Here is a 24044-nt window from a genome sequence, read left to right on the forward strand (position 1 = left end):
TTCTGGAAGTGATTCGGAAGGCACAGGATATATACAGTGACATGCAAAAGTTTGGGCACTCCTGGTCAAAATTTGTGTTACTCTGAATAGTTAAGCGAGTAAAAGATAACCTGATTTCCAAAAGGCATAAATTTAAAGATGACACATTTCTTTAATATTTTAAGCAAGATTACCTTTTTATTTCCATCTTTTACAGATTCAAAATAACAAAAAAGGAAAAGGGCCGAAAGCAGAAGTTTGGGCACCCTGCATGGTCAGTACTTAGTAACAACCTCTTTGGCAAGTATCACAGCTTGTAAGTGCTTTCTGTCACCAGCTAAGAGTCTTTCAATTCTTGTTTGGGTAAATTTCTGGGTTAAGTCATTAGCAGCAAAGCACTGACTGTGGAAATTACAAATTAGAATATTATTAGAGTCACAGAGCCCAGCAGCACTGAAAGAGGCCCTTCAGCCCTTCTAGTCAATGCCAACTTGATTTTGTTTTTACTGCCTAGTTCCAACTACCTGCACCATAGCCTCCATACACCTCCCATCCATGTTATCACCCAAGTTTCTCTTCAGTGTCTAAATCGAACCCACATCCATTACTTCCGCTGGCAGCTCATTCCACACTCCCACCAACATCTGAGTGAAGAATTCCCCTTCAGATTCCCGAAAAATACTTCACTTACGCTCAGATTGGGGGTGCGAGGGATGACGGGGCAGAGAGGGAAGGCAGTAAGGGCCGGAGGTGATAGAGTGTGGAGAGGGAAACAGAGGGGAGTGTTTATACTTAATATCTTTCCGAAAAAGTAATTGTTTGACATTACCTGCTACAAACCTACTATCCATACCCTGTACATTCTCAACCAAGCTATTGATCCAGATGACAAGATCAAAGTAAATTTTATTATCAGTGTACATGCATGTCACCACATATTACCCTAAGATTCTTTTTCCTACAGGAACACTTAGCAAATCTATAGAAGAGTAACAGGATCAATGAAAGATGCAGTAGGGCATTGAACTCAACAAACTGTGCACATATAATTAAATATTAATAAATAACGAGAGCAATGGGTGTAACCCTGTGGAACACCACTAGGCACGGGCCTCGAGTTCAATAAACAGCCTCCCAGCATCACGCTCTGCTTCCTACCATCAAGCCATCCAGTTAGCCAGCTCCCCTGGATCCCATGTGATCTGACTTTCCACAGCAACTTACCATGCTGAACCATATCAAAGGCCTCTGATGCCCATAATGGCCAGATTCCTGGGACAGAGGTGTCACCGATCAGACGGCATAGACACAAGCAGAGGACAAAGAGGTTTAGAGGGATCCGAGGAAGAGACTTTTCACAGAGAGGGTAGTTGAAATCGGGAACACACTGCCCGAGGAGTTGGTGGAGGCAGGTCTCTTCACATTTACGAAGTGGGTGAGCATTGAAACTGCCCAGGATCAGTGGACTATGAACCAGGTGCTGATAAATGGGACTGGTGTAGACAGTGAGTGGATGGTCGGAACAGGTATGGCCGGCCAAAGGCCTGTTCCTGTGCTGTGTGACCCACCACTCCGGACATGCTAAATTAACGATGGTAGTGCCACAAGGCATTGATTTCAAAACTCCGCATCCCTCTCCAAACTGAAATAAACCAGACTGAACTCCTCTGACACCACTGTGAATATCTGATTCTGTCAGGTAACATACAGATTGGTCACTTCTGCTAAACAACTGGCAATTGATGAAGTTTCTGTGTCTTCTTCCATTGATGTTGCCTCCTTACAGGAAAACTAACCCTCTCACTGGGTCAGAATCTGTGATTAACTTCGGCCCCAAACACTATGCTTACATCCCTGCACATTGTAACTTGAACCATCACACTGAGGGTCTGATGGAGACACCGCCCCGGCCCTCTGCACATGTGATCACATCCCCCCTGCTTCTGACATTTCAAATAGCCTCAGAATGGTTTTCTGATTCAGTCTGAAGGTTCTGGTACATTCAGCTCGTCGTCAGGCCTGACAAACCATGTCTTCCCACAGCTGGTTCCACCTGTTGGTGAGTCCTCTTTCCTCGGCCTCCAGGGAAGCTGCATCTCCACACAAACTCCTCACTGGAGATGACTGTCTATACCCGTGACACAGGAAATCACATCACTGTCACTCTCCTGATAACGTGTCTGACCTGCTCACCTCCCGGTATCCTCCCTCACCAAGCCTCCCCGTCAGTCACCATCTGTGAGATTATATAAAAAACAATTAAAATGATCTATCAGGCAGCTCCCGTACCCCTCCACCCTGCACGACGATTTGCTGGTTAAATCTCTCTTTCCTCAGTCCTTTCCCTATTCCTTTCTCCTTTGCAAACTCCAGATATGCCACCAGATCCGAATCCACTGTAAGGACATTTATATCTCACAGGAGGATGTTATAACCCCTGTCATTCTCAAATACAGAGGTCACTGACACCCCACCGCCATCCCAATCTTCACTAAGAGCCCATGACGGTGACAGCTCTTCCCAGACTCTTGGGCTTTGTAACAAACACAATGTTAACAGCAAGATTATACAGTAATTCATATGAAAAGAGAATTGTTGCTCACTGAAAAGATCCGATACAACGGGCGAAATCCTCCTGTTTCCAACTTTATTTGACTCGGGTCATGGAACGTCCCATCATCCCACTTTCTCACAGCAGCAAACCCCCTCCCGCCCGCCCCCGACTACGGTCACACACCCTTCCCTCCACTCACCCCACACCCACAGTCCACCCATAACCTCTACCCACACACAGACAGATCCCCTTCACTCCAAACCCTCTCCCAGCTTGGGAACGACAACTAACTGATCCCACAGCCCGGGCTCGGGTGCAAAGCTAAAACCGGGCTGCGGGACCGGAGAGCTCGGAGCCTTCAGCCATCTGGCAGAACTCGGTTCCGGCCCTTTCCCACTGCAACAGGCCCCCGATCTCCACAATCCCGGGATCAGCCCCTTTCTCACCACCTCCCGAACATACAACAATACAGCACAGTACGGGCCTTTCGGCCCACAATGTTGTGTCGACCCTTAAACCCTCCACTTTAAATTCCTCCATATATCTGTCTAGTAGTCTCTTAAATTCCGCCTGTGTATCTGCCTCCACCACTGACTCAGGCAGTTCATTCCACGACGCAACGACTCTCTGAGTAAAAAACCTTCCTCTAATATCACCCTTGAACTTCCCTCCCCTTACCTTAAAGCCATGTCCTCGTGTACTGAGCAGTGGTGCCTTGGGGAAGAGGAGCTGGCTATCCACTATCTATTCCTCTTAATATCTTGTACACCTCGATCATGTCTCCTCTCATCCTCCTTCTCTCCAGAGTTAAACCCATAGCTCCCTTAATCTCTGATCATAATCCATACACTCTAAACCAGGCAGCATCCTGGTAAATCTCCTCTGTACCTTTTCCAATGCTTCCTGTCAACCTTTTGTTCTTCACAAAATTTAAGAATACCTTAGGGTTTTCCTTTACCCTACTCACCAATGCCTTCTTATGACTCCTTCTTGCTCTCCTCAGCCCCTTCTTAAGCTCCTTTCTTGCTACTCTGTATTCCTCAATAGACCCATCTGATCCTTGCTTCCTAAACCTCATGTATGCTGCCTTCTTCCACCTGACTAGATTCTCCACCTCACTTGTCACCTATGGTTCCTTCACCCTACCATTCGTTATCTTCCTCACCGGGACCAATTTATCCCTAACATCCTGCAAGAGATACTTAAACATCGACCACATGTCCATAGTACATTTCCCTGCAAAAACATCATCCCAATTCACACCTGCAAGTTCGAGCCTTATAGCCTCATAATTTGCCATTCCCCAATTAAAAATGTTCCTGTCCTCTCTGATTCTATCCTTTTCCATGATAATGCTAAAGGTGAGGGAGCGGTGATCACTGTCCCTCAGATGCTCACCCACTGACAGATCTGTGACCTCACCCGGTTCGTTACCTAATACGAGATCTAGTATAGCATTCCCCCCAGTGGGCATGTCAACATATTGTGACAGGAATCCATCCTGGACAGACTTAACAAACTCTGTCCCATCTAAACCGTTGGAACTAATCAGGTGCCAATCAATATTAGGGAAGTTAAAGTCACCCATGATAACAACCCTGTTATTTTTGCACCTTTCCAAAATCTGCCTCCCAATCTGCTCCTCGGTATCTCTGCTGCTACCAGGGGGCCTATAGAATACCCCAGTAGAATAACTGCTCCCTTCCTGTTCCTGACTTCCAACCATCCTGACTCAGAAGACGATCCTGCTACATTACCCACCCTTTCTGTAGCTGTAATAGTATCCCTGACCGGTAATGCCACCCCCGCTCCCCTCTGCCCCCGCCCCCTTTCTAACCCTTTTAAAACGCTGAAATCCAGGAACATTGAGAATCCATTCCTACCCTGGTACCAGCCAAGTCTCCGTAATGGCCACTACATCATAATTCTATGTATGTATCCAAACTCTCAGTTCATCACCTTTGTTCCTGATGCTTTTGCATTGAAGTACACGCACTTTAACCCTTCTCCCTTACCCTTTATTCTGCTGTTCTTTTCTCAAAGCCTGTTTCTATGTTAGATCTGGCTTTACTCCATGCACGATACTCGCAGCTCTCGCATCACCTTTATCCTCCTTCACCTCACTATCTGCTCTAACACTCTGGTTCCCCTCCCCCTGCAAATCTAGTTTAATCCCCCCCGCCCCCCGGAGCAGCACTAGCAAACCTTCCCGCAAGGATGTTAGTCTCCCACCAGTTCAAGTGTAACCCATCCTGTCGGAATACGTCCCACATTCCCTGGAACAAGGCCCAATTGTCCAGAAGCATGAAGCCCTCCCTCCCGCACCAACTCCTTAGCCACGTATTTAGCTGCATTATCTTCCTACTTCTAGCCTCACTAGCACGTGGCACGGGTAGCAACCCTGGAGGTCCTGTCTTTCAACTTTGCACCTAACTCCCTAAACTCTCTTTGCAGGACCTCCTCCTTCTTCCTATCTACGTCATTGGTCCCTGCATGGACCACGACATCTGGCTGCTCACCCTCCGTCCTGAGAATACCAAGGACTCAATTGAGAATACCAAGGACTCAATCCGAGATATCACGGACCCTGGCACCAGGGAGGCAACAGACCATCCAGGATTCTCGATTTCTCCCGCAGAACCTCCTATCTGTCCCCCTAACTATTGAATCCCCTATCACTACTGCTCTCCTCTTTTCCCTCCTTCCCTTCTGAGCTGAGGGTCCAGTCTCGGTGCCAGAGACGCAACCACTGCAACTTGTCTCTGGTAGGTCGTCCCCACCAACAGGGTCAAAAACGGTATACTTATTGTTGATGGGAACGGCCGCAGGGATGCTCTGCTCTTCCTGTCTATTCCTCTTCCCTCTCCTGACAGTCACCCAACTCCCTGTCTCCTGACTCCTAGGGGTGACCATCTCCCTGAAACTCCTGTCTATTTCTGCCTCTGCCTCCCGAACGATCCGAAGTTCATCCAGCTCTAGCTCTAGCTCCAGTTCCCTAACCCGGTTCGTCAGGAGCTGCAGCTGGATGCACCTTTTGCAGGTGTATTCATCAGGGACAACCGTGACTTCCCACATACTGCAAACGGAGAACTCAACTGCCTCCATTACCTACTCCTGTTAATTAGAGTTATTAAAGTAACTTACCCGGCCTTGCCTCACAGGGAGCAAGCTCGTCCTCAGCCTCTCCTCGCCGAAGTCTTCCTACTCGGTCTCCCTCTGCTCCGTCGCCCGCTCTGTTAATCTGCTCGCTTTTTAAACTCTCCCGCGGCCTCACCGTCGGACTTTCCTGCACTTGCGCAGTCGTGCCCCGTTCAAACTGCCGAAGAAACGACCACCCCTTCTCAACGCGTACAAAAGTTGGATGAAATAAAAACACAAAATGCTGGCAGAACTCAGCAGGCCAAACAGCATCTATGGGAGGAGGTAGTGACGACGTTTTGGGCCGAAACCCTTCATCAGGAGTGAAGTAACATGGGATGGTCGAGGGGGGATAAGAAGAGGGGGGATAAGAAGTGGGGGGAGGGATAAAGTAGAGAGCCTGGAAGTGATAGGCTGGAGGGAAATGGTCTAGGGGGGAAGGTGGAGAATTATGGGAAATAAAAGAGAAAGAAATGCAGGGCTGGGGAGAGATTATAGTGAGGGGGGAAAGAGAGAGAAAGAGAACCAGACTAAAATTATAGATAGTGATGGGGTAAGGGGTAGCAACGGAGGTCTGTGAGTTGAATGTTCATGCCGGCAGGTAGGAGGCTACCTAGGCGGGAGATAAGGTATAGCTCCATCGACCTGCGTGTGGCCTCATCTTGACGGTAGAGGAGGCCATGGACAGACATGTCGGAGTGGGAGTGGTCTGAGGAATTGAAGTGTGTGGCCACAGGGAGATACCGCCACTGCTGGAGGACCGAGTCTCCCAGTCTGCGGCGGGTCTCCCCAATGTATAAATGGCCACATCGGCAAGTGTGGGGGATGGTGTAGCACTTCTTCCATTTGCAGGGATGAGTGCCCGGAGGGAGGCCAGTGGGGAGGGATGGGGGATTGACTGGACAAGGGAGTCGCATAGGGAGCGATCACTGCGGAAAGCCGAGAGTGGGGGGGTGGACGGGATGATGTGTCTGGTGGTGGGATCTTGTAGGGTGTGGCGGAAGTTACGGAGGATTAGATGTTGAATCGGTAGGCTGGTAGGGTGATAGGTGAGGACCAGGGGGACTCTATCCTTGGTGGGCCTGCAGGGGGATGGGGTGAGGGCAGAGGTGCGTGAAATAGGTGAGACGCGATGGAGAGCATAGTGGACGAAGGGAAGCCCCTTTTTTTATAAAGGAAGACATCTCCTTTCTCCTGGGATGAAAGGCCTCATCCTGAGAGCAGATGTAGTGGAGGCGGAGGAATTGACAGAAAGGGATAGCATTTTTGCAGGAGACAGGGTGGGAGGAGGAATGGTCTAGGTAGCTGTAGGTTTGTAGTAGACATTGGTGGATACTATTTCAGGGTCAAATATATCAGGTAGAAAGATATGAAATGCAGTCATTACAGTGTTTGCCGGTGGATATCATTTAAAAATGTCTTAACTTACTGTGTGGTTTTAATTTCATTCAGGACATTGTGTTTCATTACGTACAATATACAGGACCTTTTGGAGGTAAGTTAGCTTTCATTTGAACATTTTAAAAAATCAGTTTAGGTTTTACTTCCCAGTTCTCTGCACCGCACTCTTGTCCAGTTGATCATGAGAGGGAAGGGGAATAGACAGGAAGAGCAGAGCACCCCTGTGGCCGTCCCCATCAGCAATAAGTATACCGTTTTGGATACTGTTGTTGGGGACCATCTATCGGACAAGTTGCAGTGGTTGCGTCTCTGGTACCGAGACTGGACCCTCAGCCCAGAAGGGTAGGAGGGAAAAGAGGAGAGCAGTAGTGATAGGGGATTCGATAATTAGGGGGACAGGTAGGAGGTTCTGTGGAAGAGATCGAGAATCCCGGATGGTCTGTTGCCTCCCTGGTTCCAGGGTCCGCGATATCTCGGATCGAGTTCTCAGTATTATCAAGAGGGAGGCCGAGCAGCCGGATGTCGTGGTCCATGTAGGGAACGAATGACGTGGGTAGGAAGAGTGAGGAGATTCTGAAAGTTGAGTTTAGGGAGCTTGGTGCCAAGTTAAAGGAAAGGACCTTCAGGATTGCTACCAGTGCCACGTGCAGGTGGGTTTAGAAATTGTAAGATAGTGCAGATCAGCACATGGCTGAAGACATGGTGCAAGAGGGAGGGCTTCGGATTTATAGATAACTATGAGGTCAGGAGGGGCAGTTTTCCAGGGAAGGCGAGAACTGTTTCGGCGGGACGGTTTACAACTGAACTGGAGGGGACAAATATTCTTGCAGGTATGTTTGCTAGATAGGCTCCAGTGGATTTAAACTAGATATGAGTGGTTTGGGGAACCAGAGTGTAGGAACAGATGTATGGGAGAAGGAAGAAAAAGAAGACAGTAAATTTCTTTGTACTGTTAGAGATAAAGCAGAGAGTAAGAGGTTGAAAATTTCTTAAATGCATTTATTTTAATTCTAGGAGCATTGTAAGAAATGTGGATGAGCTTAGAGCATGGACTGATACTTGGAAATATGAGGTTGTAGCTATTAGTGAAACATGGTTGCAGGAGGTGTGTGATTGGCATCTAAATATTCCTGGATTTCGTTGCTTCTGGTGCGATAGAATCGGAGGGGCAAGAGGAGGATGTGTTGCGTTGCTTGTCAGAGAAAATATTACAGCGGTGCTCTGGCAGGATAGATTATAGGCCTCGTCTAGCGAGCCTATTTGGGTGGAATTGAGGAATACGAAAGGTGTAGTAACACTTTTAGAGGTGTATTATAGACCACCTAATGGGGAGCGAGAATTGGAGGAGCAGGTTTGCAAGGAGATAGCAGATATCTGTAGTAAGCACAGGGTTGTGATTGTGGGAGATTTTAATTTTCCATAGGTAGACTGGGAAACTCATACTGTAAAAGGGATGGATGGTTTGGAGTTTGTAAAATGTGTGCAGGATAGTTTTTTGCAGCAATGCATAGAGGTACCGACTAGAGAAGGGGCAGTGTTTAATCTTCTGTTACGAAATGAAATAGGTCAGGTGACGAGGGTATGTGTTGGGGAGCACTTCAGGTCCAGTGATCACAATGCAATTAGTTTCAATATAATTATGGAGAAGGATAGGACTGGCTCCAGGTTTGAAGATTTTGATTGGAGAAAGGCTAACTTTGAGAAGAGGCGAAAAATTTAGGAGGAGTGAATTTGAACAATTTGTTTTATGGGAAGGATGTAATAGAGAAATGGAGGTCATTTAAAGGTAAAATTCTGAGGGTACAGAATCTTTATGTTCCAGTTAGGTTGCAAGGAAGCTTCCAAAGTTTGAGAGAGCCATGCATTTCAAGAGATATTGGAAACTTGGTTAGGAAGATGAGATATCTACAATAAATATAGGCAGCATGGAGTAAATGAGGTGCTCGAGGAATATAAAGAATGCAAGAAGAATCTTAAGAAAGAAATTAGAAAAGCTAAAAGAAGATACGAGGTTGCTTTTGCAAGTAAGGTGAAAATAAATACGAACTGTTTCTACAGTTGTATGAATACCAAAAGGATAGTGAGGGATAAAATTGGTCCCTTAGGGAATCAGAGTTGACAGCAATGTGTTGAGCCAACATAACCTAAGGATTGGCGTATTGCTCATGTAGTTCCATTGTTTAAAAAAAAATCTAAGCGTCAATCTAGCAATTATAGGCCTGTCAGTTTGACATCAGTGGTGGGTAAATTAATGGAAAGTATTATTAGAGATGGTATATATAATTATCTGGATAGACAGTGCCTGATTAGAAACAGTCAGCATGAATTCATGCGTGGAAGGTCATGTTTGACAAATTTTATTGAATTTTTTGAAGAGGTTACAAGGAAAGTTGACGAGGGTAAAGCAGCGGATGTTTTCTATATGGACTTCAGTACGTCCTTTGACAAGGTTCCACACGGAAGGTTAGTTAGGAAGGTTCAATCTTTAGTTGTTAATATTGAAGTAGTAAAATGGATTCAACAGTGGCTGGATGGGAGATGCCAGAGAGTAGTGGTGGATAACTGTTTTTTTCAGGTTGGAGGCCGGTGACTAGTAGTGTGCCTCAGGAATCTGTACCATCTCCGATGTTGTTTGTCATATACATTAATGATCTGGATGATGGGGTGGTAAATTGGCATAGTAAGTATGCAGATGATACTAAGATAGGTGGCGCTGTGGATAATGAAGTAGGTTTTCAAAGCTTGCACAGAGATTTAGGCCAGTTAGAAAAGTGGGTTGAAAGATGGCAGATGGTGTTTAATGCTGATAATAATGAGGTGCTACATTTTGAAAGGAATAATCCAAATAGGACATACACCGTAAATGGTAGTGCTTCGAAGACTGTAGTAGAACAGAGTGATCTAGAAATAATGGTGCATAGTTCCCTGAAGGTGGAATCTCATGTGGATAGGGTGGTGAAGAAAGCTTTTGGTATGCTGGCATTTATAAATCAAAGCATTTAGGATAGGAGTTGGGATGTAATGTTAAAATTGTACAAGGCATTGATCAGGCCGCATGTGGAGTATTGTGTGCAGTTCTGGTCACCGAAATATAGGAAAGATGTCAACGAAATAGAGAGAGTACAGAGAAGATTTACTAGAATGTTATCTGGGTTTCAGCACCTAAGTTACAGGGAAAGGTTGAACAAGTTAGGTCTTTATTCTTTGGAGCGTAGAAGGTTGTGGGGGACTTGATAGAGGTATTTAAAATTATGAGGGGGATAGATAGATTTGACGTGGATAGGCTTTTTTCTGTTGAGAGTAGGGGAGATTCAAACAAGAGGACATGAGTTGAGAGTTAGGGGGCAAAAGTTTAAGGGTAACACGAGGGGGAATTTCTTTATTCTGAGCGGTAGCTGTGTGGAACGAGCTTCCAGTAGAAGTGGTAGAAGCAGGTTCGGTATTGTCATTTAAAGTAAAATTGGATCGGTATATGGAGAGGAAAGGATGGAGGGTTATGGGCTGATTGCGGGCCAGTGGGACTAGGTGAGAGTAAGCGTTCAGCACAGACTAGAAAGGCCGAGAAGGCCTGTTTCCGTGCTGTGCTTTTTATATGGTTATAATTTGGAGTGTCAATCGTCGTTTATGCAGAGCCCACGCTAGCTCTTCAGGTTAGCCAATCATTCAAGGGGACGGTGGAGACAGGTGTGATTGACAGCGGATTACCCAACCAGCATTAGACTAGACCGTCGCCGTTTAGTGGGAACGTCGGGCTTTGTGGTTGGTGGACAGGATTAGGAATATTGGTGGATTGGTAGATGGGAATGGAAATGCATGGCCCTGTCGACAGACCAATAGGCTTATCGCATCCGGAGTAGTCTTTTTCACTGACATCTGGCTGTACGCATGAGGTACTGAATCTGCTGGACTGTGCTTTGCACCCACCCCCACTACTCTCCACACACACACTATCCTAACCTCCCGGTGCTGCCGATCGATAGAACAATCCGTCCTGTAATAACACGTGGGAGGTCAGTCTGTGAATGTGAGGATCTGGAGACACTGCGGCCGCCTCTGTCTTGTGCTCAGGATGTGGCTTTATTCACGAATTGAATCACAGAGGTGACCGGATATTTCACCGCGCTGATCACCTGCTCCCTGAATTTCGACTGAGTCACCGCGTAGATAAATGTGTTGGTGCAGCAGCTGAAGTTCCTCAGCAGAAACCCCACGAAGTGAAAGATCCATTCAGAATCATTGAAATCAAATCCCTTTCCTGAGACCTGATAATATATGAAATTTACAACCAGAGTCATCCACAGGAGGATGAAGCTGCCGCAGACGGTGAAGAGTAAAACCACAGACCTCCTCCTGCTCTCCATCTCCGGGTCACTGCGGTTCTCCCCCTTGCTCTGACCCTTCAGCCCCTTACGGACCCGACTGGCCACTAAAATGTGCCTGACCGTCAGAGCGTTGAGCAGCAGGATCCCAGCGAAAGGGAGGAACGGAGTTAAGACTATAAAGAGCCAGTCGTATCCTATCCAATCGGGGTCAGTGAAAGCATTATCAATGGTCTCACAGAACCACGGTATATCGTCGATGATTACCCCGGGTTTGTATAAGAAGTATCGGGGCACGTTTTTCAGAAAGGACAGAACGCCGGTTGTTGTTAGAACCACAGCCGCAGTTTTCCCGGTGCAATATTTTGTTCTCAGCTTCTGCCAGCAATTGGCGACAAACCGATCAAAGGTGAAAGTGACGGTGAACCAGACAGAACAGTCTGTGGCTGTGAAATTCAATACATCGATAACACTGCACACAGGGGTGATGCTCAGAAAACTCCACGGGAAGTAATACCAATTGATTTGCGTCAAAATGACCTCGGTGACAATGGTCAGTAAATCAGCCGCTGCCATGGCCACCAGGTAGCGAGTGGTGCTGGTGGAGAGGCCGCACTTTCCCCTGGAAAGGATCAGAATCGCCACTAAATTCACTGGAGAAAGAGAGAGAGACACACACCGGTCACATTCTCCAGGATTTAACACGAGATCGGGTTTCAGCTCAAGATCAGGAGTGCTCGAGTCCGTGAACAGCTGCTAATCTAACATCAGACACGGGTCACTCTGTCTCTGACCTGTCTTCGTCAGTGTGGAGATCAGACGATGTGTGGGCCATCGTCAGGGATAAAAACGAGCTGCATGAACAACAACGATCGGTGGTGATACCGATTCCAGTTGCTGATAGTGCCGGTTTCACTGATTTAACCATGACTGGAAAGGAATCTGGAAACTTAGCATCTGATGGCGCCGAGAAAGGATACAGAGGGGAGCAAAACACACACAAAATACTGGAGAATTGAACAGATGAGGCAGCATCGATGGAACTGAAAAAAACTCTTATTTCCAACCAACATCTGTCTTCAGGACGAAGTGGTGCTTCAATTTACGACGGGTCTCAGAGGGAATAAAGAAACAAATTAGTAACCTGATGCGAGTGGCGCCGTTAATGGATCAATTCTGCAGCGCAGTTCAACTCGTCAGCAACAGTCGTCAGCAGATCGTGAAATCTGGCTCAGGTGATGAAACCCAATCATTCATCAACAGACACTGAGATCCGACTGTGACGTGAAACACATTACCAGGGTTCTCTTTGATCAACTACTCAGAAGCGGTGAACTTCAAAATGTAAACCCCTCCCAGTCTCGCCTTCCGAAGAACTGTCTGTCCCCAGCACTGAGTTACGCCTGGACAAAGTGTCATTAAAACCCTCCCAGTTACATGTTCCCGGAAAGCTACCCTTCACCAGGACTCGTACAACTCTGGACAAGGTGTCATTAAAACCCTCCCGGTTACACGTTCCCGGAAAGCGGCCCTTCATCAGCACCCGTACAACTCTGGACAAGGTGTCATTAAAACCCTCCCAGTGACACGTTCCCCGAAAGCTACCCTTCACCAGCACCCGTACAACTCTGGACAAGGTGTCATTAAAACCCTCCCAGTGACACGTTCCCCGAAGGCTACCCTTCACCAGCACCCGTACAACTCTGGACAAGGTGTCATTGAAGGTCCGAACAAAGTTCCAGTCGATCCCATGGGTTAGATGTGATATTAAAGATTTGTTTCCGCTTGTCATCAATTACGAAAAATCAGAATGTTGAATTGACAGGATCGATATTTCTGATGGCTATTTGCACAGTGATGATTAAGCAGGAAGCATGTAAAATGCTCATAAACATGTTCACACGGGTTAGCATTCAGAAATACTGAACAAGCATTGCTCTGCTCACTCACCAGGAACTCCAGTGACGGCAATGACCACGTACAGTATTTTCTCCACACTCTTGTACCTATCCAACATTGCAGATGTTGTCTCTGTCCAGTGATTTGTTCCTCTGTACTACAGGCGATCTCTCGTAATGAAATGTCGAGGTAACACATGCCTGGGATTTTAATAACATTTAGCGACTCCACAGGGACAAATTTCGACAGATTTAAAAAAAATAGTTTTAAACTATTTACAAACTGCTTACATCAGAGAGGGGCAATCCCCACGGTGACTAATCGTGATTAATTTAGAGAATTAATTTTAGACCATTTTAGTGAGTTAGTTTGTCCCAACAAATTGACTGAACCTTCCGAAGTGTCTTATTAATTAAATGTGATTCCACTGTAAATATGTAGTTCAAAGAACCCATTTGTCAGACACAGAATGTTGAAGTAAATTATTTCATTGTGGCTTGTGAAATTATACTGAATCACCTAGAATTCTTTTTCCCTGTTTGTGGTTGAATTATTGTTAATGCATGTCAGACATCTCCAGGAAAGGTTGTTATATGTTATTGCATGATTAAACATCTAACTGACAATTCTTTGAGATAGTAATATTTTGAATCGTATTTGTAGATCAGGCCATCTTCATTCCACGTGGAACATTGCAGTAGTAGGACGTATTATAAATCCTAGGAGCTCAAAGTCTGATCCTTTCAATTGTAGACCTATATCGTGAACTTCTCATTGTTGTAAATTATGGAACGTTTGGCTACCGGGCGTATGAACTATATTTTGAATAAAAGAGGAGATTTATCATTTTATCGGAGTGGGTTTCGGAAGGGTAGAATGACATTGCTTTCAGATTCAGGTCTGATAGATTATATTAGGAAAGCACAGTTAAATAACGATGCTGTCATAGCAGTATATTTAACATGGAAAATTCATATGATATCAATGGAAGGAAGGACTTTGATTAAATTATGGAAATAAGGATTGAAGGGGAGTATTTTTCTGTGTTTTACCAGCCTGTGCTGGTACGGGTGGGCAAGTTCCTTTCAGGTTTGAATGAGATAGAGATTAATAAGTCACAAGGAGTATTTGTAGTCCTTTATTATTTAATATTATGATTAATGATATTTTTGAGATTGGCACTGGTATGTATAAATCACTGTAAAGATGATGGAATCGATAGATTGGAGGCAGAAATTTCAATTTCAGTTTCAATATTGGATGCGATTAGCAATTAATATATTTGAATCAGGCAGATATATGAGGATTTAAGTTTTCGGTAGCTAATGCAAAAATTAAGTGTTTAACACAAAGGTTTTAACACAGGCTCCCTGCACACAAAGGTTTTGAGGGGATTAGCGACGTGTCAATTTAGTTACAAAAGCTTCAAATATGGATTGAACTTCGTCAATAATTTCCACTTAGCAAATCAGTACCTAAGTGCCTAAGGGTTAGAAATTAAGGGCTTATTTTAAGACCGATGGGATAATGGGCACAAAATGAGGCATCTATACAGATTACATTAAACTGCTTGGGAGTATTGGAGATGGGATAAAACACAAGAAAAGAAGTAACTGTTCTGACACAACTTAGAATTGGTCAAACTGTGCTTAATTACTCCATTTGTCTTGTTGGAGAACATAATTCTGGATTGTGTCGGTTTTGTCATTGTGAAACGATTGAAAATATACTATTGCTACACGAGTGAATCTGCAGATGCTGGAAATAAATAAAAACACAAAATGCTGGGAGAACTCAGCAAGCCAGACAGCATCTATGGGAGGAGGTAGTGACGACGTTTCGGGCCGAAACACTTCATCAGGCGTTAAGTAACATGGGATGCTTGAGGGGGGATAAGAAGTGTGGGGAGGGATAAAGTAGAGAGCTGGGAAGTGATAGGCTGGAGGGAAATGGTCTAGGGGAAGGTGGAGAATTATGGGAAATAAAAGGTAGGGCTGGGGAGAGATTATAGTGAGGGGGGGGAGAAGAGAGAGAAAGAGAACCAGACTAAAATTATAGATAGTGGTGGGGTAAGGGGTCGCAACGGAGGTCTGTGAGTTGAATGTTCATGCCGGCAGGTAGGAGGCTACCTAGGCGGGAGATAAGGCTAGGCTCCATCGACCTGCGTGTGGCCTCATCTTGACGGTAGAGGAGGCCATGGACAGACATGTCGGAGTGGGAGTGGTCTGTGGAATTGAAGTGTGTGGCCACAGGGAGATCCGGTCACTGCTGGAGGACCGAGCGCCGGTGTTCGGTGAAACGGTCTCCCAGTCTGCGGCGGGTCTCCCCAATGTATAAATGGCCACATCGGGAGCACCGGATACAGTATATCACCACAGTTGACTCGCAGGTAAAATGGTGCCTCACCTGAAAGGACTGTCTGGGGCCTGGGTTGGTGGTGAGGGAAGAAGTGTAGGGGCAGGTGGGGGCATTTCTTCCTTATTTCCCATAATTCCCACCTTCCCAATAGACCATTTCCCTCCAGCCTATCACTTCCCAGCTCTCTTCTTTATCCCTCCCCCCACTTCTTATCCCTCCTTCACCATCCCATGTTACTTCACTCCTGATGAAGGGTTTCGGCCCGAAACGTCGTCACTAACGTCTCCCATAGATGTTGTCTGGCCTGCTGAGTTCTGCCAGCATTTTGTGTTTTTATTTCATCCAACTTTTATTTTTTATTTATTTCCAGCATCTGCAGATTCACTCGTGTTGCTTATGAACTAAGCAGGTCGGGCAGCATCCGTTGAAATGTGCAGTCAACGTTTCGGGCCGAGACACTTCGTCAGGACCTTTCTTCTCAAATCTGCTCGCTTTTAAAACTCTCCCTCTCTCTCGGAGAGGAGAGTTGCCGGCAGAGCTGCGGGCTGCACTGCGCCTGCGATTAGCAGGAGGTTCGCGGCAGCGCCGCAGGTGGGCGGAGGTCTGCACATCGCCGCCCGTGGGAGGGACAACGGAGAGGTAAATCACAAACTAAAAAAAAAGTCTACAGATCACACACACAAAATTGTGAGAGGGACAGAGAGAGAGAAAAAAAGGGGGGGGGGAGAAACAACAAATAAATAAATAAGGGACGGGGTAAGAAGGGGAGGAGTGGCATTAACGGAAGTCAGAGAAGTCAATGTTCATGCCATCAGGTTGGAGGCTACCCAGCCGGTATATAAGGTATTGTTCCTCCAACCTGAGTGTGGCTTCATCTTGACAGTAGAGGAGGCCATGGATAGACATATCAGAATGGGAATGGTATGTGGAATTAAAATGAGTGAGATCCTGCTTTCTCTGGCGGACAGAGCATATGTGTTCAGCGAAGCGGTCTCCAAGTCTGCGTCGGGTCTCACCAATATATAAAAGGCCGCACCGGGAACACCGGACGCAGTATACCACACCAGCCGACTTACAGATGAAGTGTCGCCTCACCTGGAAGGACTGTCTGGGATCCTGAATAGTGGTGAAGGAGGAAGTGTAAGGGGAGGTGTAGCACTTATTCCGTTTTTCAAGGATAAGTGCCAGGAGGGAGATCATTGGGAAGGGATGGGTGGTGGGGCGGTATGAGTGGACAAGGGAGTAGCGTAGGGAGCGATCCCTGCGGAAACAGAAATAGGGGGGAGGGAAGGATGTGTTTGGAGGTGGCGGAAGTTATGGAGAATTATATGTTGGACACAGAGGCTGGTGGGGTCGTAGGTGAGGACAAGGGGAACCCTATCCCAAGTGGGGTGGTGGGCAGATGGGGTGAGGGCAAATGTGCGGGAAATGGGAGAGATGCGTTTGAGAGCGGATTTGATGGTGGAAGAAGGTAAGCCCCTTCGTTTAAAAATGGAAGACATCTCCTTTGTTAAATTCACTACCGTGATGGTTTTGTCAAGGGCAGGTCCTGCCTTGCAAGCCTGATGGAATTGTTTGAGGATGTGACTAAACACATTGATGATGAGCAGTAGATGTAGTGTATATGGATTTCAGCAAGGCATTTGATAAGGTACCCCATGCAAGGCTTATTGAGAAAGTAAGGAGGCATGGCATCCAAGGGGACCTTGTTTTGTGGATCCAGAACTGGCTTGCCCACAAGAAGGCAAAGAGTGGTCGTAGATGGGTCATTTTCTGCATGGATGTTTGTGACCAATGGTGTGCCTCAGGGATCTGCTCTGCGAACCTTATTCTTCATATTTTTTATAAATAACCTGGATGAGGAAGTGGAGGGATGGGTTAGTAAGTTTGCTGATGTCACAAAGGTTGGAGGTTGTTGTGGATAGTGTGGAGGGCTGTCAGAGGTTACAGCGGGACATTAATAGGATGCAAAACTGGGCTGAGAAGTGGCAGATGGTGTTCAACCCAGATAAGTGTGAAGTGGTTCATTTTGGTAGGTCAAATATGATGGCAGAATATAGTATTAATGGTAAGACTCTTGGCAGTGTGGAGGATCAGAGGGATTGTGGGGTCCGAATCGATAGGACACTCAAAGCTGCTACGCAGGTTGGCTCTGTGATTAAGAAGGCATACGGTGTATTGGCCTTCCTCAACTGTGGAACTGAATTTAGGAGCCGAGAGATAACGTTGCAGCTATATAGGAGACTGGTCAGACCCCACTTGGAGTACTGTGCTCAGTTCCGGTCACCTCACTACAGGAAGGATGTGGAAACCATAGAAAGGGTGCAGAGGAGATTTACAAGGATATTGCCTGGATTGGGGAGCATGTCTCCTGAAAGCAGGTTGAGTCAACTCGGCCTTTTCTCCTTGGAACGATGGAGGATGCGAGGTGACCTGATAGAGATGTACAAGATGTTGAGAGGCATTGATCATATGGATAGTCAGAGGCTTTTTCCCCAGGGCTGAAATGTTTGCCACAAGGGGACACAGGTATAAGGTGCTTGGAAGTAGGTACAGAGGAGATGTCAGGGGAATTTCTTTACGCAGAGACTGGTGAGTGCGTGGAATGAGCTTCCGGCAATGGTAGTGGAGGTGGGTACGACAGGGTCTTTTAAGAGACTTTTGGGTAGGTAGATGGAGCTTGAAAATATAGAGGACGATGGGTATCCCTAGTAATTGCTAGGTAGGGACATTTTCGGCACAACTTTGTGGGCCGAAGGGCCTGTATTGTGCTGTAGGTTTTCTATGTTTCTCTGTTTCTATATTATTAATTGGATTGAACTGCTGCTACAAAGTTAACAAATTTCACGACACTTGCCGGTGATAATCAAGTTGACTCTGATTCTGATTGTATTTTGATCTGGGAGAAGAAAGCCAAAGGGATGATGGAGGATTCGTTAGTTTTATTGACAAAACATCTGTAGATGTGAAGTTACCACTATCCAGGACAATTAATGAGACAGGTGGGTAAAAAGAGTCCGAAGAATTTTCTCACCAGAGCTTTTGCACACCGCCCATATGTGATTTGCTTGCTAAATGTTGCCTTAAGCTGTCAGATTTCCAAATATCACTCCACAGACTCCCACTTGCAAATTCTCCAGCACCTTTTGCATCGCCACAATACACACGGGTAACACCAGTTTCTGTATTGTACATAAATATTTCCCCTGAACCCTCCCACAGGTGACTGACAGTGGTGAACTCATTGATGGCTAAGCCAATGAAAATGAAGGGAAGGGCTGTAGTCTGTCTCATTGGAGTCTGGCACATTTGTGATGTGAAAGCTACTTGTTGCCCAGGGCAAAGGTGTTTGATATCATTATGAACCCAGAGAGAATGGGTCAAAACATGTCCTCACCGGTACAAAAGTTCAGAACAAGAAGAGGTAGAACAAGCAACACACACAAAATGCTGGAGGAACTCAGCAGGCCAGGCAGCATCTATGGAAAAGAGTCCTAATACTGAGTTCCTCCAGCATTTTGTGTGTGTTGCTTGGATTTCCAGCATCTGCAGATTTTCCTTGTTTGTGATTTTCTCAGTAGAACAATGGTGAAAAAATCTTACTCCCTGACATCTACGTACCTACTTCTAAGCACCTTAAAACTGCGCCCTCTCTACAGATTTTCTCCTGTTTGTGATTGGAGATAGAACAAAGATGATTTTCTCAACTGGTGATGTAAAAGATTTTGTTCCCTTTCTCCGAGTTCCCAATCTTTGCATTTAGACAGCTGGAGCTCAGCTCTGTCTGAGAGATCCATCGGTTCCCATTCCCTCATCAGCCGGAAGCTCCTCGGGGCCCAGGTATGGATCGTGGAGCTGAGAGACAGGGAAGAGAGTAGGATTGTCCTGGGATTGCGGTCCACGGTGTCCGGATATCACAGCAATCGTCCCTCAGTCAGTGTTGAAAACTCTGGGCTGCAGATTCTGTTACCTTCTTCTTCTTGTTTTACGGCGGTTGGCACCCAGCTTAATGATGCATTACCGCCACCTTCTGCTCCGGAGAGTGGATCAGACGAGAGACTCACACCCTAAATCCCTTCACCCATTCACACACACCCTAATCTAATCTTTATCCTTTCTTCTTTGGCCGTCCCAGTACCCTATTCCTGCTTATCCATCATATCCTGTTAAAAATAAACCCTGTATCCCTTAAGAAAGCTAAAAGTACCCTGACCCGTGCCCTCTCACCCATGCCCAGTAACACTTTTACTGTGAATTCCTGCACCCCCAATTCCCTTGGATTAATTCCCATCATCTCTCTCTGTATCCCATACTTCCTGCAACTCAGACTACATGTTCTACTGACTCCTCTTCCTGACATTCCTCATACAGTCCTGTCTGGTGTTTCCCTATCAATTTCAGTGTTTTGTTTAGTGCACAGTGCCACAGCCTTAACCGAGTCCACACGGTTTCCTCTTCAGTATCCACTGCCTACCCTAGTACCTGTAACACTCCTCTGGATTTGAGATAAATGCCTCCCTTTCCCCTCCCTCTCCCATCTTTCTTGCCACATTTTGATAATTCTTTCCCAGATTAGCCTCTGCTTTACTGATACTAATGTGCATTTCTGTATTTTCTTTCTCTGCCAACTCATCCACCCTCTCGTTTCCCTTCACCCCTACATGTGCTTGAACCCATAGAAATTTAACCTGACCTCCCCAATTTGCAACTCTTGTGACGCGGCTGACTGAAGGACTTCATGAAGTACATCTTGCCGGCTGTTTGAGTGAAAAGACCTTAAACTTGCTAGAACTGAGGATGAATCTGAGCATATCAACACTTTGACTTGTCTTGCTTTCTCCACCCAACACAACGCAACCAACACTGCCATCATCTCCACTGTATACACCGCAAACTTATCAGATGTTCTTCTGCTGATTGCAATTGCTTTTGCTGGTAAAGCCATCCCAAACCCTATCACTTCTGTTTCAGGTTCCTCAGCACCATCCGTATAAATCTGAGTATAACCACTATACTTTTCCATCACAGGACAGTTAAATGCACGTACCAAATCAGTTTTATATTTTCCTTTCCTTTTTGCCAGTCTATGTTAGGCCATATAATCTTCCATGGAGCTACAACCAGATAAACTACAGAAAGACTTATTCTTAGATCAAACACTCCACATTCTTTAGCAATATCATTCCCTACCCGACTAAATTTATCTCTCTGAAACTTCCCATTCTCCCAGCACTCCTGCAACACTCCTTTTGCAGGGTGAGAATCATTGTGCCCCTGCAAATTAGCCCAGTAGTTTGCCATCAATTGCTTCCTTCTTAATTCCAAAGGCATTACTCCCATTTCTACCTGTAGGGCTGATATTGGTGATGTTTTAAAAGCCCCACTGCACACTCTCAAAACCTGAGCCTGAATCACATCCAGTTTCCTTATAAGAGACCTAGCTGCTGATCCATATTCCACACTTCCATAATCCAACAGAGATCTTACTAAATCCACATATATTCTCTTTAATGCTGAACAGCTTGCTCCCCATTCCCTACCAGTCAAACATCTCATCACATTTATTACTTTTTTACATTTCTCCTCAACTTTCCTGATATGGTCTGCCCATGGCAACCGTGAATCAAATTTAACTCCCAGAAATTTAAATAATCCAAACCTTTCAAATTCTATCCCATACATCCTTAACTTCTTCCCTACCTCAATTCTTTTCCTGATGAAACATGCAGTTTGATTTTTTTCTACTGAAAATCTACATCCGCAATCAGAACCCCACTCCACCACTTCATCAATTACTCCTTGTAGCTTCCTGATTATATGCTCCGTGTTCCTGCCTCTCTTCCACAAGGCCCCATCATCCACAAACAGTGACCTACCTATATCCACTGGTACCTTTGTGAAAACATCATTGATCATAATGATGAATAGTAACGGGCTAATCACACTACCCTGAGGTGTGCCTGAGGTGAAGCGACACTTCACCTGTGAATCGTCCCGGTCGCCCATTGTGTCCGCTGCTCCCGATGCGGGCGCCTCTACCCTGGTGACACGGGTTCCTCCGCAGTTGTGCGGGGTAGGGTTGTCTTTTTTTTGGGGGGGGGGAGTCGATGTCATTGTTCCCTTTTGTGCGGGACGGGTGGGTTTTGGGGGTTGATGATCAGGATGCCGTTCATTTTTATGCGGTGGGTGGGGTGGGCATTTGATTTTTCTTTCTGATAGGGTTCCCCTTGTCCTCACCTAACACCCTATCAGCCTCCAGATCCAACGTATAGTTCACCACAAATTTCACCACCTTCAAAGGGATCCCACTACTAATCACATCTTTCCCTCCCCCCCCCCCCATCTTTCTGCTTTCTGCAGGAATCGCTGCCTACGTGACTCCCTTGTCCACTCGTCCCCGCCCCCCATCCCTTCGCACCGATCTCCCTCCTGGCATTTATCCTTGCAAGCGGAACAAGTGCTACACCTGCCCTTACACTTCCTCCCTCACCACCGTTCAGGGCCCCAGACAGTCCTTCCAGGTGAGGCGATACTTCACCTGTGAGTCGGCTGGTGTGGTATACTGTGTCTGGTGCTCCTGGTGGGGCCTTTAATATATTAGTGAGACCCGACACAGACTGGGAGACCGTTTCGCTGAACACCTACCCTCGGTCCACCGGAGAAAGCAGGATCTCCTAGTGGCCACACATTTTAATTCCACATCCCATTCCCATTCTGATGTGTCTATCCATTGCCTCCTCTACTGTCAAGATGAATCCACACTCAGGTTGGAGGAACAAAACCTTGTATACCGGCTGGGTAGCCTCCAACCTGATGGCATGAACATTGACTTCTTTAACTTCCGTTAATGACCCTCCTCCCCTTCTTACCCCATCCCTGATATATTTAGTTCTTCCCCCTCCTTTTTTTCCTCACTTTCTGCCCATCACTCTGCCTGTTCTCCATCTCCCTCTGGTGCTCCCCTCCCCCTTTCTTCCCGTCCCATATCCTTTCCCTTCTCCAGCTCTATATCCCTTTTGCCAATCACCTTTCCAGCTCTCAGCTTCACCGCACCCCTTCCGGTCTTCTCCTATCATTTCACATTTTCCCCTCCCCCTCCTACTTTGAAATCTCTTACTATCTTTCCTTTCAATTAGTCCTGACGAAGGGTCTCGGCCCGAAATGTCGACAGTACCTCTCCCTATAGATGCTGCCGGGCCTGCTGCGTTCCACCAGCATTTTGTGTGTGTTGCTTGACAAAGCCATGTTGGCTATTCCTAATCATATTATACCTCTCCAAATGTTCATAAATCCTGCCTCGCAGGAACTTCTCCATCAACTTTCCAGCCACGGAGGTAAAACTCACTGGTCTATATTTTCCTGGGCTATCTGTACTCCCTGTCTTGAATAAGGGAATAACATCCTCGACCCTCCAATCCTCTGGAACCTCTCCCAAACGCACTGATGATGCAAAGATCATCACCAGAGGCTCAGCAATCTCCTCCCTCGCCTCCCACAGTTCCTCTCAATCGGTCCAGGCGACTTATGCAACTTGATGGTTTCCAAAAGCTCCAGCACATCCTCTTTCTTAATATCGACGTGCTCAAGCTTTTCAGTCCGCTACAAGTCATCACTACAATCACCAAGTATTTATTTCCATAGTGAATACTGAATTAAAATATTCATTAAGTACCTCTGCTGTTTTTTCTGGTTCCATACACACTTTCCCACTCTTACATTAGATTGGTCCTATTCTTTCACGGCTTATCCTCTTGCTCTTCACATACTTGTAGAATGCCTTAGGGATTTCCTTAATCCTGCCCGCCAAGGCCTTCTCATGTCCCCATCTGGCTCTCCAAATTTCCTTCTTAAGCTTTTCCTGTTTGCCTTATAATCTTCTAGATCTCTAACATTACCTAGCTCTCTGAATCTTTCGTAAGCACTTTTTTTTTCTTGACTAGATTTACTCTAACCTTTGTACACCACGGTTCCTGTACACTGCCATAACTTCCCTGTCTCATTGGAGCGTACCTATGCAGAACTCCACACAAATATCCCCTGAACATTTGCCCCATTTCTTCCGTACCTTTCCCTGAGAACATCGTTCCCATGTAAGCTTCTGAGTTCCTGTCTGATAGCCTCATAATTCCCCTTACTCCAATTAAACACTTTTCTAACTTGTCTGTTCCTATCTCTCTCCAATGCTATAGTAAAGGAGATAGAATTACGATTGCTATCTCCAAAATGCTCTCCCACTAGAGATCTGACACCTGACCACCTTCATTTCCCAATACCAAATCAAGTACAGTCACTCCTCTTGTAGGCTTATCTACATAATGTGTCAAGAAACCTTCCTGAACACACCTAAAACTCCACCCCATCTAAACCCCTTGCTCTAGAGATATGCCAATCAATAT

General features: G+C 46.1%; 1 pseudogene; it reads left to right on the forward strand.

Annotated features, from left to right (window-relative positions):
• LOC140733785 (uncharacterized) overlaps positions 1-24044 on the forward strand; it is a 78907-nt pseudogene that overhangs the window by 4986 nt on the left and 49877 nt on the right.

The sequence above is a fragment of the Hemitrygon akajei genome, chromosome 9, assembly GCF_048418815.1.
Source record: "Hemitrygon akajei chromosome 9, sHemAka1.3, whole genome shotgun sequence".
NCBI classification, from domain to species: Eukaryota; Metazoa; Chordata; class Chondrichthyes; order Myliobatiformes; family Dasyatidae; genus Hemitrygon; species Hemitrygon akajei.